At 40.1% G+C, this 14,241-nt stretch overlaps 1 non-coding gene across 1 annotated transcript; it reads left to right on the top strand.

Moving 5' to 3' along the window:
* Positions 1-6,323: 6,323 nt before the first annotated feature.
* LOC127116070 (small nucleolar RNA R71) lies at positions 6,324-6,430 on the top strand. Its single transcript, XR_007801056.1, has one exon. It is a non-coding gene; the product is annotated as a small nucleolar RNA R71 (small nucleolar RNA).
* Positions 6,431-14,241: the final 7,811 nt, after the last annotated feature.

The raw sequence follows: 14,241 nt of genomic DNA, 5'->3' as shown, positions 1-14,241 counted from the left end.
ACATGAAAATAAAATAAAAGTCAGTAACTCGGTAATACTCCAATAAATTAGCCATTACGGCGGCTGCTGGTAGGAGGAGCGAACGAGTAGAAATGCTGGTAAATGTGATCCAGGTTCTCTATCACTATATCCATAAAGTCGTGGAACTCCATGCGCGGGGTGCTCAGCTCGCCTCTCAGATTGGCGACATTTGTCTGAACAACTTCGATGGCAACATCATGATCGGTGGGAGGTGCAACAGGTATAACCTGGGCATATGATTCAGCGTCAGAGAGATAATTGTCATAATGATCATAGATTTGGGGTGTCTTTGGAGGAGAAGGTGGTGCATCTGGTGGTCCATCCAAATCATAGAGCCAGTTGTTCCTATCATTTACACTCGTCCTAGGGCCTGGCAGGGTAAATAGGTGTACTACTTCGCAGTTAATTAGAAATTTGAACACATCTGGACCGAGGTTCCTAATGACCCCGGTGTTGAAGCAAAAGTCGACATTATTGGTTGTATTCCACCTAAAGGGGTGAGCCTGATAAGTGGTTGTCTCAGTCCAATGGCATTTGCTATCATGGTCACTAAGCCTCCCACTAAGATTGGTCAATAGTCCTCCCGTGTTATACGGTACAGATTAACTATCATGAATGTAGCAACGTTAACAGGTATGGCCTGTGATGCATAGTACATTATAAAGAGTTCGTCTTTAGACACAAAGGTTCTGTTCTGTTCCTTTCCAAATAAGGTGTGATCTAGGATCTTATGAAAGTAATGAATCACAGGGTTATGTATGTTCTCTGAATGCATAAGGTCTGGCTCGGGATGGTCGTTTCCTGTGATGCTTACCCAAAAGAGATCTAATTGATGGTCTACTAGCCTGTCTTCCTGGGTAATGGTAAAGGTATCAGGACCATTACGGCATTCTAGGAGTTAAGCCATTTCTCTATGGGTGCAGCAGTAGTCATTATCAAACAACCTAAAGGTGATTAGGCCTTTGTTAAATCCCATACCATGGTTTGGCAGGTACACTAGGGAGCTTAGGAATTCTAAAGTCAACCTACTGTAGGAACTGAATTTTCTTTTGATAGCAAAGGTGTCCCAGCCTAGTTGGTTAATTAGGAACATAACACTGTCTCTTATACCTAATTTGGTCATGGTGCGTCCATCTGGGTACAAGGTTAGTGTCATTTCTCTCTAAGCTAGAGCCTCAAAACGTCTCCTTTGAGCTCTGCCTCTGAAGACTATATCCATGTAATCTACTTGTTGCATTGTGATAGTCAATAGCTAGATAAAATCAAGTAGATAATATCATTAAGTTAGTAATGGTCAATAATACAGAAAGGTACCGATTAACTTTATGAGAAATAAGAAATAAAAAAGAAATGAAAATTAAGCAGTAATAATAATTATAAATTTGGGTAATGAAATTAATTAGTTAAAGACAGAGTGTGGGTTGTCTCCCACCAAGCGCTTTGTTTAATGTCGTAAGCTCGACAGAAATAGGATAGGCGTTATTCTTTTAAATGAGCGCGGAGCTCTGCAAACTTTAGATTTGCAATGAAATCATTGTTATCAATGTTGTGGTAATATTTCAAACGTTGGCCGTTTACTATGAATGGTTCGCTCGTTTTTCCTTTTATCTCTATTGCTCCATTCAAAAAGATATTGGTAATTTCGAAGGGACCAGACCATCTAGAACGAAGTTTTTCAGGAAAGAGTCTGAGGCGGGAGTTAAACAGAAGTACTTTGTCGCCTTCCTTAAACTCTTTCCTTAATATGCGTTTGTCGTGCCATTTTTTTGTTCTTTCTTTATAGATTAGGGCATTCTCATAAGCATCTAGTCTAAGTTCCTCTAGTTCGTGGATATCTAATATTCTTTTTTTGCCTGCGGAAGTATAATTGAGATTAAGGGTCTTAATGGCCCAATATGATTTATGTTCTAATTCTACTGGCAGATGACATGATTTTCCATAAACTAGCTTAAAAGGTGTGGTTCCTATTGGGGTCTTATAAGTTGTCCTATATGCCCACGGGGCTTCTGGTAACTTTGAGGACCAATCTTTCTTGGAGGTGACAACTGTCTTTTCTAAGATTTGTTTAATTTCTCGGTTTAAGACTTTTACTTGCCCACTCGTCTATGGGTGATAGAGTGTTGCTACGCGGTGCTGCACTCCATATTTCAGTAATAGCTTTTCAAAAATCCTTGAAATAAAATGGGAGCCACCATCACTGATGACAAGTCTCGACACTCCAAATCTAGGGAAGATTATTCGCTTAAAGAGTCTAATTACCACTCGTATGTCCTTCGTTGGAGAGGCTATATCCTCAATCTATTTTGATACGTAATCAACCGCAACAAGGATATACTTGTTACCAAAATAGGGTGGAAAATGTCCCATAAAATCGATTCCCCAAACATCGAAGGCTTCTACTTCCAAAATGCCTTTAAGTGGCATTTCATCGCGTCTAGATATGTTGCCAGTGCGTTGACACCGGTCGTAATTTGTGATCGCGATGTGGACATATTTCCACATAGTGGGCCAAAAAAGGCTGGCTTGCAAGATCTTAGCGCAAATCTTCAAGGTGCTTGCATGTCCTCCATAGGGAGCAGAATAACAGTGGGAGATTACGTTTTCTACCTCATCCTTGGGGACACATCGACGGAAAATGCCGTCGGAGCCTCTCTTGAAAAGTAGAGGCTCATCCCAATAGTAGTGTTTAAGATCGTGGAATAATTTTTTCTTTTGTTGGTAGGTCAAGTCTGGCGGAAGCACCCTAGCTACTAAGTAATTGACGAAGTCAGCGTGCCATGGTAGTGTGGTTTGGGTGTAAATTGCTTCCACTACCTCGTTTGTTTTGGTATCCTTATGGGTTAACGCATCTTTAGTTGTATTACTTTCCAGTTGGACTATGAGTCTTTAGCACGGAATATCATCGTTTATAGGAACTCGTTCAGGTTTAATACCTTTCATTCTTGACAAGTGATCGACCATGACGTTTTCAGTGCCCCTTTTATCTTTGATTTCTAGGTCAAACTCTTGTAATAGTAAGATCAACCTTAAGAGTCTTGGTTTGACGTCTTTTTTGTTTAACAAGTACCTAATTGCAGCATGATCGGTATGGATAATTATCTTTGCTCCTACTAGGTAGGAACATAATTTATCCAGAGCGAACACTACGGCTAAAAGTTCCTTTTCTATGGTGGCATAGTTCATCTGTGCAGGGTCTAGGGTTCTACTTGCATAGTATATTGCATGAAGTTTCTTATCCCTTATTTGTCCTAAGACTGCGCCTACAACATAGTCACTAGCATCACACATGATTTCAAAGGGTAATCTCCAATCCTGCGGTTGCATGATAGGTGTGGTAATAAGAGCTGTTTTCAGTTATTCAAACGCCACTAGGCATTTGTCGTCAAAGATGAATTCAGCGTCTTTCATCAATAAGCTAGTCAGTGGTTTGGTGATTTTTGAGAAATCTTTAATGAATCGCCGGTAGAAACTGGCGTGTCCTAAGAAGCTTCGTATTTCTCTTACGGTTTTCGGAGGCTGGAGGTTTTCTATAACTTCTATTTTGGCCTTGTCGACTTCAATCCCCTTGTCGGATACTATGTGTCCGAGCATGATTCCTTGTCGGACCATGAAATGGCATTTTTCCTAGTTTAGCACGAGGTTCATGTTTATGCATCTTTTTAGTACCATTTCAAGATTCGATAAGCAACCTTCAAAGCTCCGTCCCATACAAAGAAATCGTCCATGAAGACTTCCATGATGTCATATATGAAATCAGCGAAAATTGACATCATGCATCTTTGGAATGTTACGGGAGCGTTACACAGATCGAATGGCATTCGTCGGTAGGCGAATGTACCATAGGGGCATGTGAAGGTCGTTTTCTCTTGGTCGCCGGGATGAATAGGAATTTGGAAAAATCCTGAATAACCGTCTAGGTAGCAGAAGTGAGAATGCTTAGCCAATCTTTCAAGCATTTGATTGATAAACGGTATAGGAAAATGATCCTTCCAAGTGGCTTTGTTTAATTTTCTATAATCAATACACATTCTACTTCTAGTAACCACTCTTTGTGCTATAGATTCTCCTTTTTCATTATTCACAACTATGACGCCTCCCTTCTTTGGTACGACATGCATTGGGCTGACCCATTGACTATCGAATATCGGGTAGATAATACGTGCTTCTAATAGCTTTTGCACTTCTTTCTTTATTACATCACTCAGAATGGGATTTATCCTTCTTTGATGTTCTCTAGAGGTCTTACTGTCTTCCTCTAGCATTATGTGATGCATGCATGTGGAAGGGCTTATTCCTTTTAGATCTGAGATATTGTAGCCTAAAGCAGTTGGGTATTTTCTCAAAACGTGTAGAAGCTTTTCGGTCTCTATCTGCCCTAAGTCTGCATTTATCATTACAGGTCGCTGGAGTTCAGTGTCTAGGAATTCGTACCTTAGATTTTTGGGTAACGTGGTTCTAGGGCTGATTTCTTTGGGAAAGGCATATGATCGGGCATTAGTGCTAGGCATTCACTTAGGCTATCATCTTGGTATTCCTTACTTAAATTTTCATCTTCAAAAGTAGGAGGCCTTAGAATTTTCAGTATTTCGGAGTATGATGTTTGCTCATTCTCCATCTCTCTTATGCATTCATCAATGACATCTAATAGACAACATGTATCGTCTATAGCTGGTGCCTTTAGGAATTGCGTCAAAATGAATTCGACTTTTTCCTCACCAACTTCGAAGGTTAGCTTTCCTTTCTTAACATCTATAATAGCTCCGGCTGTAGCTAGGAATGGTCTTCCTAATATGATAGGGGTGTTGGAATCCTCTTTTATATCCATGATTATAAAATCAGTAGGAATATATAATTGTTCTATGCGCACCAGAACATTTTCTAGCATACCTACGGGAAATTTAACAGAACGATCTGCAATTTGTACGGACATCCTCGTAGGTCTTAGTTCTCCCATTTTTATCCTTTCACATATGGATAAGGGCATTAAACTAATACTGGCTCCTAAGTCGCATAGTGCTTTGTCAATGACAAACTTTCCGATTACACAGGGTATGGAGAAACTACCTGGGTCTTTCAGCTTAGGAGGCATATTGTTTTGTATTATGGCGCTACACTAAGCAGTAAGTGTAACGATTTCGTTATCATCTATCTTATTTTTGTTAGATAATATTTCCTTGAGAAACTTAGCATATGAGGGCATTTGAGTGATGACTTCCGTAAAGGGTATTATGATATTCAATTGTTTTAGAAGCTCTACGAATTTTTTAAATTGTCCTACACTTTTAGATTTAACAAGTCTTTAAGGATAAGGGATATGGGGTTTATACGGTGGTGGAGGCACATAAGGTTCTTCTTTCTCTACGGCCTCTTCGTTTTTATCTTTCTCTTGTTCGTCTTCCTTCTCAGTTACCTTACCCGGGTCTTGATGCATGGATGGGTTTTGAGTTCTAGGTTCGGTCGATCCATCTAGTTCTGTCCCACTTCATAGTATAATAGCATTTGCATGACCTTTCGGGTTTGATTGTGGCTGTGTAGGAAATGTGCCTGCAGGAGCAGTAGTAGGTGCTTGTTGTTGAGCCACTTGCAAGTTTTGTGTTTCCAACATTTTGTTGTGGGTGGCTGATGCGTCTACCTTGTTTGCTAACTGCTTGATTTGCTAACTAGTGTGTATGTTTTGATTTAGGAAATCCTTATTTGTTTGGGCTTGGGTAGCTATGAAGTTTTCCATCATTATTTCTAAGTTTGATTTCCTAGGAGCATTTTAAGTATTTGTGGCAGCTTTATGATATCCTGGTGGTACATCAGGTTCTTGGTTAGGTGTATACAATGCATTATTGTTTTTGTACAAAAAGTTAGCATGGTTCTTCCAACCTGGGTTATAGGTGTTTGGGTAAGGGTTTCCTTAAGCATAGTTCACCTGGTCTGTAGAGGTTCCTATCAATAGTTGACATTCTGGGGCAGTATGCCCTTGAACTCCATATATCTCGCAGTTTGGTGCTACGGTAGCCACGGTGGTTGCTGGTGTTATGGTGAAGCTGTCTATCTTTTGAGTCAGAGCATCTACCTTGGCATTGACATGGTCAAGACTACTTAATTCGTACATGCCTTTCTTCGTTTGAGGTTTCTCTACAGAGGTTCTTCCGCTTCCCCATTGGTAATGATTCTGGGCCATACTTTCGATAAGTTGATAGGCCTCATTGTATGGTTTATCCATCAGTGCGCCACCTGCGGCGACGTCTATTGTCAATCTTGTATTGTATAAGAGACCGTTGTAAAAGGTGTGAATGATCAATCATTCTTCTAGATTGTGATGTGGACAAAGCCTCATAATGTCTTTGTATCTCTCCCAAGCTTCAAAAAGTGATTCATTATCCTTTTGTTTAAACCCGTTTATTTGGGCTCTTAGCATAGCTGTCTTACTAGGTGGGAAATATCGGGCTAAGAAGACTTTATTCAACTCGTTCCACGTAGTGACAGAGTTGGATGGTAGAGACTGGAGCCAAGCTCTAACTCTATCTCTTAATGAAAATGGGAAAAGACGTAGTCTTATAGCCTATGGGTTGACACCATTCGCTTTCACTATGTCTGCATATTGCAAAAATACTGACAAGTGTAGTCCGGGTCCTCCGTGGGACTACTTGAAAACTGGTTTTGTTGTATGGATGACAATAACGAAGGTTTTAGCTCAAAAATATTGGCCTCGATGGCAGGGGCAGCGATGCTGTTATGTGGTTCATCCTGTGAAGGGATTGCGTAGTACTTAAGAGGACGATTTTGCACTCCTTCGGCCATCTCTGGTTGAGTAACTGATTCCGAAGTAGGGATGTTAAGGTCAGGAAGATTTAGCTTGATACGATGTTCCCGTATCAAGTCTCGTATCCGGCGTTCTAATCTAAGATAACGCTCAGGTTCGTCGAATTGTAGCTTTAATTTCTCTCCTTGAGAGCGAGTACTTGGCATACACTCGATAAATGTAGAAAGGGAAAAAAGAATTTCTTGCCTTAGTCTATACTGGGCAACACTGGAGTTACAATATCGACTAAATTAGTCCCCGGCAACGGCGCCAAAAACTTGATCGCAGCTTAGCAAGTCTATGGGAATCGTGACTGCAAGTACACAGTCTTATCGCGTAGTTTTAAAGATTAACGAACCCACAAAGACTAATAATCGAACGTATCATGGTCTAATGTTGCTATGTAAATCTAAGGCTGATGATCGTTCTAAGATTGGAGGGATGAAGAGAAATAACTATAACATAAATAGAAGATTAATAAAGATATGCGATAAAGGGATATCGGTATGTAATGCATCAAACTTCCTGACCTAGTCTTTGCCACAACCCTAGTCTTTGACTCCTTGGCAAGCGCCACCAGTATAAAGTTGAGCGCCACCATTATCTCATACTTGGTGGCGGGCACCACCACCTCCTTTGGTCCATGTTGCGGGCGCCACACACCCTAGATGATGGGCGCCACAAGCCCATTTGCTTTGGTGGCCCATTATCTCTATTTTTATCCATTTTCTTCTCTTTTTATTTCCTTTTTCTTTCCTTTTTGCTATTTTCCATTTTGCTTGCTGTAAACCTTTTAATCGATAAATTCCTGCAATACACATAAAATATTGCGTAATAATAAGTGTTAATCAAGTAAAAAAGCAATGCATATGGAGCCAAAAATATGATACGTTTTCACGTTATCAATTATCAAACTGCTTCTTGACCTCTTCTTTGATCTTCAGTGCCATTTCAGGTCAGGATCTGTGAAGTTTCTACTTTACCTGAGGACATTTAGGCTTGTAAGGTAGACAATGTTCAAAAATGTTAGTATCCAACCCAGTCATATCTTGATAAGACCAAGTGAAGATATCAACATACTCACGAAGTAACTCTACCAACTCACGGTGTACATGCTTGGCAAGGGATATGAAAATAAACTTTTTCCATTTATTTTTAAGTGAAAAGTAAAATAAAATAAATAAAATGGATCATGATTTTGAATGCAAAAATTTTCTTTCATTGATTGAATAATACTTTTAAAACATTGAAGGCCCTTACAAGCTAACCACATGCCTCGGGCGAAGGCAAGGGTCAAGAAAATAAAAAATGCATTAAATTTCTTTTGAGACAACCAAAAGAACCATAGTATAAGTCCAACTATCAAGCTTAAATCCCGAAGGACACTTGCTAATGAGACCAGAGACTACACGCTGACTGGAGCTTGCTCCATCTACTACTGCTATAGAAGAATCAAATTAGTAGCCTGCACTACTGAACCTGATTGGATTAAACCTCTTACCTCCCCTTGCAGCTAGGTGATGGGAACTAAGACAATAACCAATCCCAAAGCAATCATGCTTCTCAGAGACTCTCACAATCTGGCCCCATGCTGGAAGAGGACTATTCTCCAAAGTCTGGTTGGCACTCTTGGTTGATGACAACATTAAGGTTGTTGATTGGATCTGATTGGCAGAGGCGGCGCTAACTTCCTTAAAATCTAAACCTTAGAACAAAACCTCAACTATTCCCCCTTTAGTTTCCACACATCTGAAATAAGACAGCACACTGATTATAGAATCCTCTTCACCGCAAACAATGGCAAGCTTGTCTTGAAACAAGAACTTCAGTTTTTGGTGCAAAGTGGAAGTGACGACGCTAACTGCATGGATCCATGGCCTCCCTAATAGACAATTGTAGGCAGGATGGATATCCATGACTTGGAAAGTGATGGTAAACTGGTGGGGACCCACGCATATTGGAAAGTCAACTTTCCCAATAACCTCTCTTAGAAATCCATCAAAGGCATGAACTATCAAAACACTCGCTCTCATCTCCGGTCCCTCATATTGTAGTTGACTTCATGTGCTTTTAGGTAACACATTAAGCAAATAGCCAGTGTCAACTAGGACCCTCAAGATTAAAGTGTCTGCATAAGTCATAGAAATGTGAAACTCGGCCTCGTTGAAACCTAAGTACCTGCTTGTAGAAATATTGGCCACCATATAATCGAACTGATCCACCGTGATATCCTGCATTACATAAGCTATGTTGAGAACCTCCAAAAGATTCTTTCTATGAGCTTCTGAGCTAAGAAATAATGACAAGATTGATATCTTCGATGGAGTTTTACCCAGTTGGTCGAAAATATTGAAATCACTTCGTTTGATCAACTTTAATAACTCCTTCCATTCTTCAGCAGAAATGGTCTTCTCAACTTGCTCTTTTTCAATGATTACCTCCTTCCCCTTTGAATTTGCTGTTTCAATATCTTTTGTTGCAGAAGAATCAGGTGCCTCAACCGGAGTGGTAGGAATGCAAATAGATGCCCCTGCCTGAGGCAAAGGAACTGTTGTAGGAACCACTCTTGGAGTGTATTTTGGTGCGAACACGAGACCGCTGTGGGTCATCCCTCTCGGACCGGATATATTGACAATCTCTGCACTAGGAACCTGAACTTGTTCCCCACCAACTAATACTATCTCATTATACTTCCAAGGAACAACCTTGGAATTTTGATAAGGAAAAGGTGATGGAACATGAATTACAATGGGTTGAACCTTCTTTATCGGAGCTTCTACTTGTTTTTTACATAAACAATCTCAATGGGCTCGATAACTAAAACTTCCCCCATAATTCTATTTCTGGAAAACTGCAAGACACCTTGATCCAATAACTTTTGGATGCAGTCCTTGAGTTTTTCACATCTTTCAGACTTAGTCTTACATACCTCACAATTATCTTGCACACTTGCTAGTGCATTGTGCTTCTGCATACCCTTAGAAATAATCGACCACGGGGTCTTCACATCCTCTACCAAATGGACCACTTCTGAACTATCCTCCTCAATAATAGCATTCACCGTATGATTACCATGATTAAGCAAAGGATTCTCCTTCACATTCATCTTTTATTCAGTGAAGGACAAAGTGTTTTGATCAATGAGGTCAAGTACTCTATTCTTAAACACATAGAAATCCTCGACTGTATGCCCAACATAACCTGCGTGGAATGCACAAGACACGTTGGGGTTGTGAGTTGGACTAAAAGGATATACTGCTGGTGGAATTTTCTTAGGAGAAATTGCTCCTACGTGCACAAGATAAGGGAATAATTCAGAATATGGTACTGGGATCTAGGTATACTGAGAACGCCTTCGGCTCCGATTCTGATTCTGGTTTTGATTATGCCCTTGATTCCCATGACGGTTATGGTTTGGGCCTCTATTATTTGAGTTCTGCTCGTGGGGAGCTTGTATTTGAGGCTGTTGCTGTTTTTGTTATTTTTGAGCCTGAGGAGGTTATTGGTAATTGTAGTTGGTACTAAAATGGTTGTTGGAGTTGGGATGCCGCCATATATGGATATGGATAGTATGGTGGAAGAGCCATGTGAATTTGGTACTGTGGAACACTGGTTGTTACTGCGTTTGTTTCTCCTTCTTTTTTCTTGGTATATCCGCTAGAAGGTATTCTACTTGCAGACTATTAACTACCACCATAGGCAATCTTTCATGTTTTCAGTCCACTCTCAATCCTCTCTCCAATTATATCTATATCAACAGCGTTGGAAGATGAACTCCCAACCATTTTCTCATAGTATAAGCTTTGGAGTGTTCCCTTGAAAATGTCTACCAACTCAGTATCTGTCAAGGTCAGCCTGACCCTTGAAGCCATTTCACGTCATCTCTGCACATATTCTTTAAACGTTTTGTTTGACCGATGAGCTTGGTTATGAACCTGTAGTTTGGTGAGCACCTTGTCCATATTGTATTTGTATTAGTTCAAAAAGGAATCATACATATCCTTCCAAGTCTGTATCTTCTCTGACTCTAGAGCTATATACCAGTCCAAAAATGCCCCAAACAAGCTATCTTGGAAACAATGGATTAACAACTCGTTATTCTGGAAGTACATGGTAATGTGACTGTGTGGACAACTTAAGCCTTTATATTTGGGTAGTTCAAGCACTTTAAACTTTTTACGTAGCATAATGTTGGGCACCAAACACATTGCTCTCGCGTTCAAACCGAGAGCGGAGAAACCTTCCATGGCACAGATTCACTCCTCTAAAAGTTGATATTCAGTAGGCCTGGGTGGATTGATCCTACGTACCTTTTGATTAGAAACCCTAGGAGGAGGTTGCAGAATGTTTTGAGCAGGCATATGAGGCATAAATTGAGGAAACATTTTATGCATCAAAGTCGGGTTCCAAGTCTGGGCAGCTGGAGTGCCATCTTGAGTGATCTGCCCCCATGCTGCACATTTGGAGCAAGAGGTGCCCCAGAATGGGCATACCGGAGTGCATCATTGTTGGGAAATGGTGGGATCATAGCAGCATAAGTATATGGGTTTTGTTAAATAGGAGGAGAAAATATATGTAAGTTGAGGTGAGGACCCCTATACTCAGGTTCCTGTTCTTCAACACTGTCAACAACAAGTATCTCTTCTGTTTAAACCCCGTGAGAAGAATATAAATTATGCATTCCCCACGAGAAAATAACAGGGTTTACATTGGCAGGAGAAGCAACAAAGGGCTGGTATGGCATGAATGGATTCCCAATAGTAAACTGATGGTTGTAATCATGTGGCATGCCCCATGGGTAGGTAATAGTGAGCCTACTAGGACCAGCGTGAGCCAAAGGTTGGCTAATAACAGCAGATGGAACAATTTGATCAGTAGGATCCATCACAACCAACATTGTATCAGCAACATAAGTCATTAGAGTAGCATCATCTTGATTGACAACATCATTGTTGTCCCTCTGAGTCTGCAGATATTCTAGAATAGTACCATCTGTCGTTGGATAAGAGATGAAGCCTTCCTTGTTGCAGCGTACTCTTGTTCGAAATCATACATAATTCTTTTTTTGTTGGATCTAGTGAAGTACGAGTGAGTCGTCGTCTTTTTGAAAAAGAGGAAGAGAGATATAAGCATTTTGTATTTTTGGTTTTCTGGATAAAATATGTATGTATGAATGAGATGTTATGCAAAACAAATTTTAATTATGTTAAATTTTTCTAGGGAGTTCTTGAGTCTTTATCCGTCGCAAGTAATCATAAAGCATTAACAATAAGGCACAAGATAAGACTGATAATGAAAAGACCTCTTTTGTATTCAAAATAACAAAGAGTACAAGTTATTACAGCTTTTTGCCAAGGGCTACATCAAGTGTTCTTAAAGATAATAATGCAAAAGGAAATCCCCAAAGATAATTGGGCATTTGCTAAGTCTCGGTGAACCACCATTGCATATCCTTGAAAGAACAAACTATGTTGGTATGCTCAATAGGTCTTGTAGAACCATCTCCTTCTGGTCCAAGAGTACTTAAAAATTGACGACTGTTCCTTTCCCAATGCATAGCTTCTTGCTGGAATTGACCAATGTCTTCCCTACTCTGATGCGCTTGACCCTTCAACCCTTAAATCTCTTCGAACCACTTGTCGAGCTCTCTCTCGTGCTGAGATAAAGAAACCACCAACTTCTTAGTACAACCTCTTTCTTCCTTCAACTTCTTCTTTCAACTCTCTAGTTGTTCTCAAATCCTCTTGAGTTGGTCCTGGCAACTGATCTCTATCTTGCATGCTTGATACTGGGCATCAACGAGCTGTTTCTTTTTTATGAACAAACTGTCAATAGTCTCCTTCAAAGTATTACTTACTTTTCTCCTTTTTAACTACTCCTTCTTGGGCTTCCTCTACCGCTTGGGATGTCATGATTCTTTTCTGGTTGAGGTTAAGCTCCAAGTCTTATTTCTCCCTTGCAAATCTTCGGCTAAAAGATGAGACTTCGGTAGTTCCTAGGTACTGAAGAAAGGAACGCGATCCTTAATTCCGACCCCCGAGATATATGACTATTCCTCCAACGTCGGTGCCAACTGATAATCCTGAAAAGTGAAACACCTCAAGGGAGGATCATAGAACTACATAATGGCATGGACCTTTGTAGTGCTTACTTCAGTATTGAGAATACTTAGGATATTCCCACAGGCCTTCTTGAAGTCCTCTCTATGATCCAGATCCAAATGAGTTCCTAGACCCTTCAAGGCTTTGAACTAGGGCTCCATAAACTTCTAACTGAACACACTTCTTTTGCCAGGATTCATGCCATCTCCGAGCACTCAACAACAAACTAGGCTCTCAAATTCCCTAGAACTAAATATGCAAAAAGAGTTATATGAAGTTATGATGTTTTATGATATGAAAATTCTATGCAGCAACATGGTAACATTTTGGATAATTTGAATATTTTTCTCAATATAGGATCAAAGGTTGACGTTACAAGAGAAACAAGTCATGTAGGATCTTGGATTCCTGCAAAACCCAATATCCCACTCACAGGTATGAACTAGTCTTCAAAAGGTGATCCTAAAAGGCCTCCCAGAGTCATGGAATTAAATGAAAATACTTTGTCATAGTGAATTCTCATAGGACAAGAGTACCCCAAAGTGAAACTAGTCTGGGTGTGGGTCTCGTGCCAACCAAGCGCGCGAAACGTAGGTCAACACAACTATCCATAAGTCTATCCTGTGTATATCTCAAGCTCGGGTGTAGAGCTTCTCTCAAGTAACAAAGCATATCCCAACAACAAAAAAATAAGATATCCATAATGGGTTAGCGAAAATGCAATATAAAACAATAAACATGCAATAAATAACATAAAAGCTAAAAGCAGTCAACATGAAAATAAACACCCAAGGAAACAAAAATAAACAAAACTAGGCTCAACTCCTTCCAGCAACAAGGAATTGACATCCTCGTGCCTACGTATCCTTATAGTGAAATAAAGAAGTCAGAGCTCCTTAGTTTAGAGGACAAAGACTGAGAAAAAGATATGATTGGGAGTGGTGTTTAAACCAAAGGAAAAAATGTGTAAAAACCAAGAAATGGGGGTTAACCATAAAGGTGTGTCCCAAAAAAATGATTGGGGGTTAACCATGAAGGTGTGTCCCTGAATTGTGGTGTCATAACCAAGAACAAAAATATAAAAGTGGTGTCAGAACCAAGAAAGGGTGGGGGTCAAGCATAGGTGTGCCCCTGAATTGTGGCGTCATAACCAAGAAATGAAAGATAAGAGTGGTGTTAAAACCAAGAGAGGGGGTTAACCATGTAGGTGTATCTCTGAATTATGGTGTCATAACCAACAAAGTGAAAGATAAAAGTGGTGTCAAAATCAAGAGAGGGGGTTAACCATGTAGGTGTGTCCCTGAATTATGGTGTCATAACCAATAA

Source organism: Lathyrus oleraceus, chromosome 1 (assembly GCF_024323335.1).
Source record: "Lathyrus oleraceus cultivar Zhongwan6 chromosome 1, CAAS_Psat_ZW6_1.0, whole genome shotgun sequence".
In the NCBI taxonomy this organism is placed as follows: Eukaryota; Viridiplantae; Streptophyta; class Magnoliopsida; order Fabales; family Fabaceae; genus Lathyrus; species Lathyrus oleraceus.
Note: the sequence above shows the minus strand (reverse complement) of the source record. Positions and strands in the feature narration are given on the sequence as shown.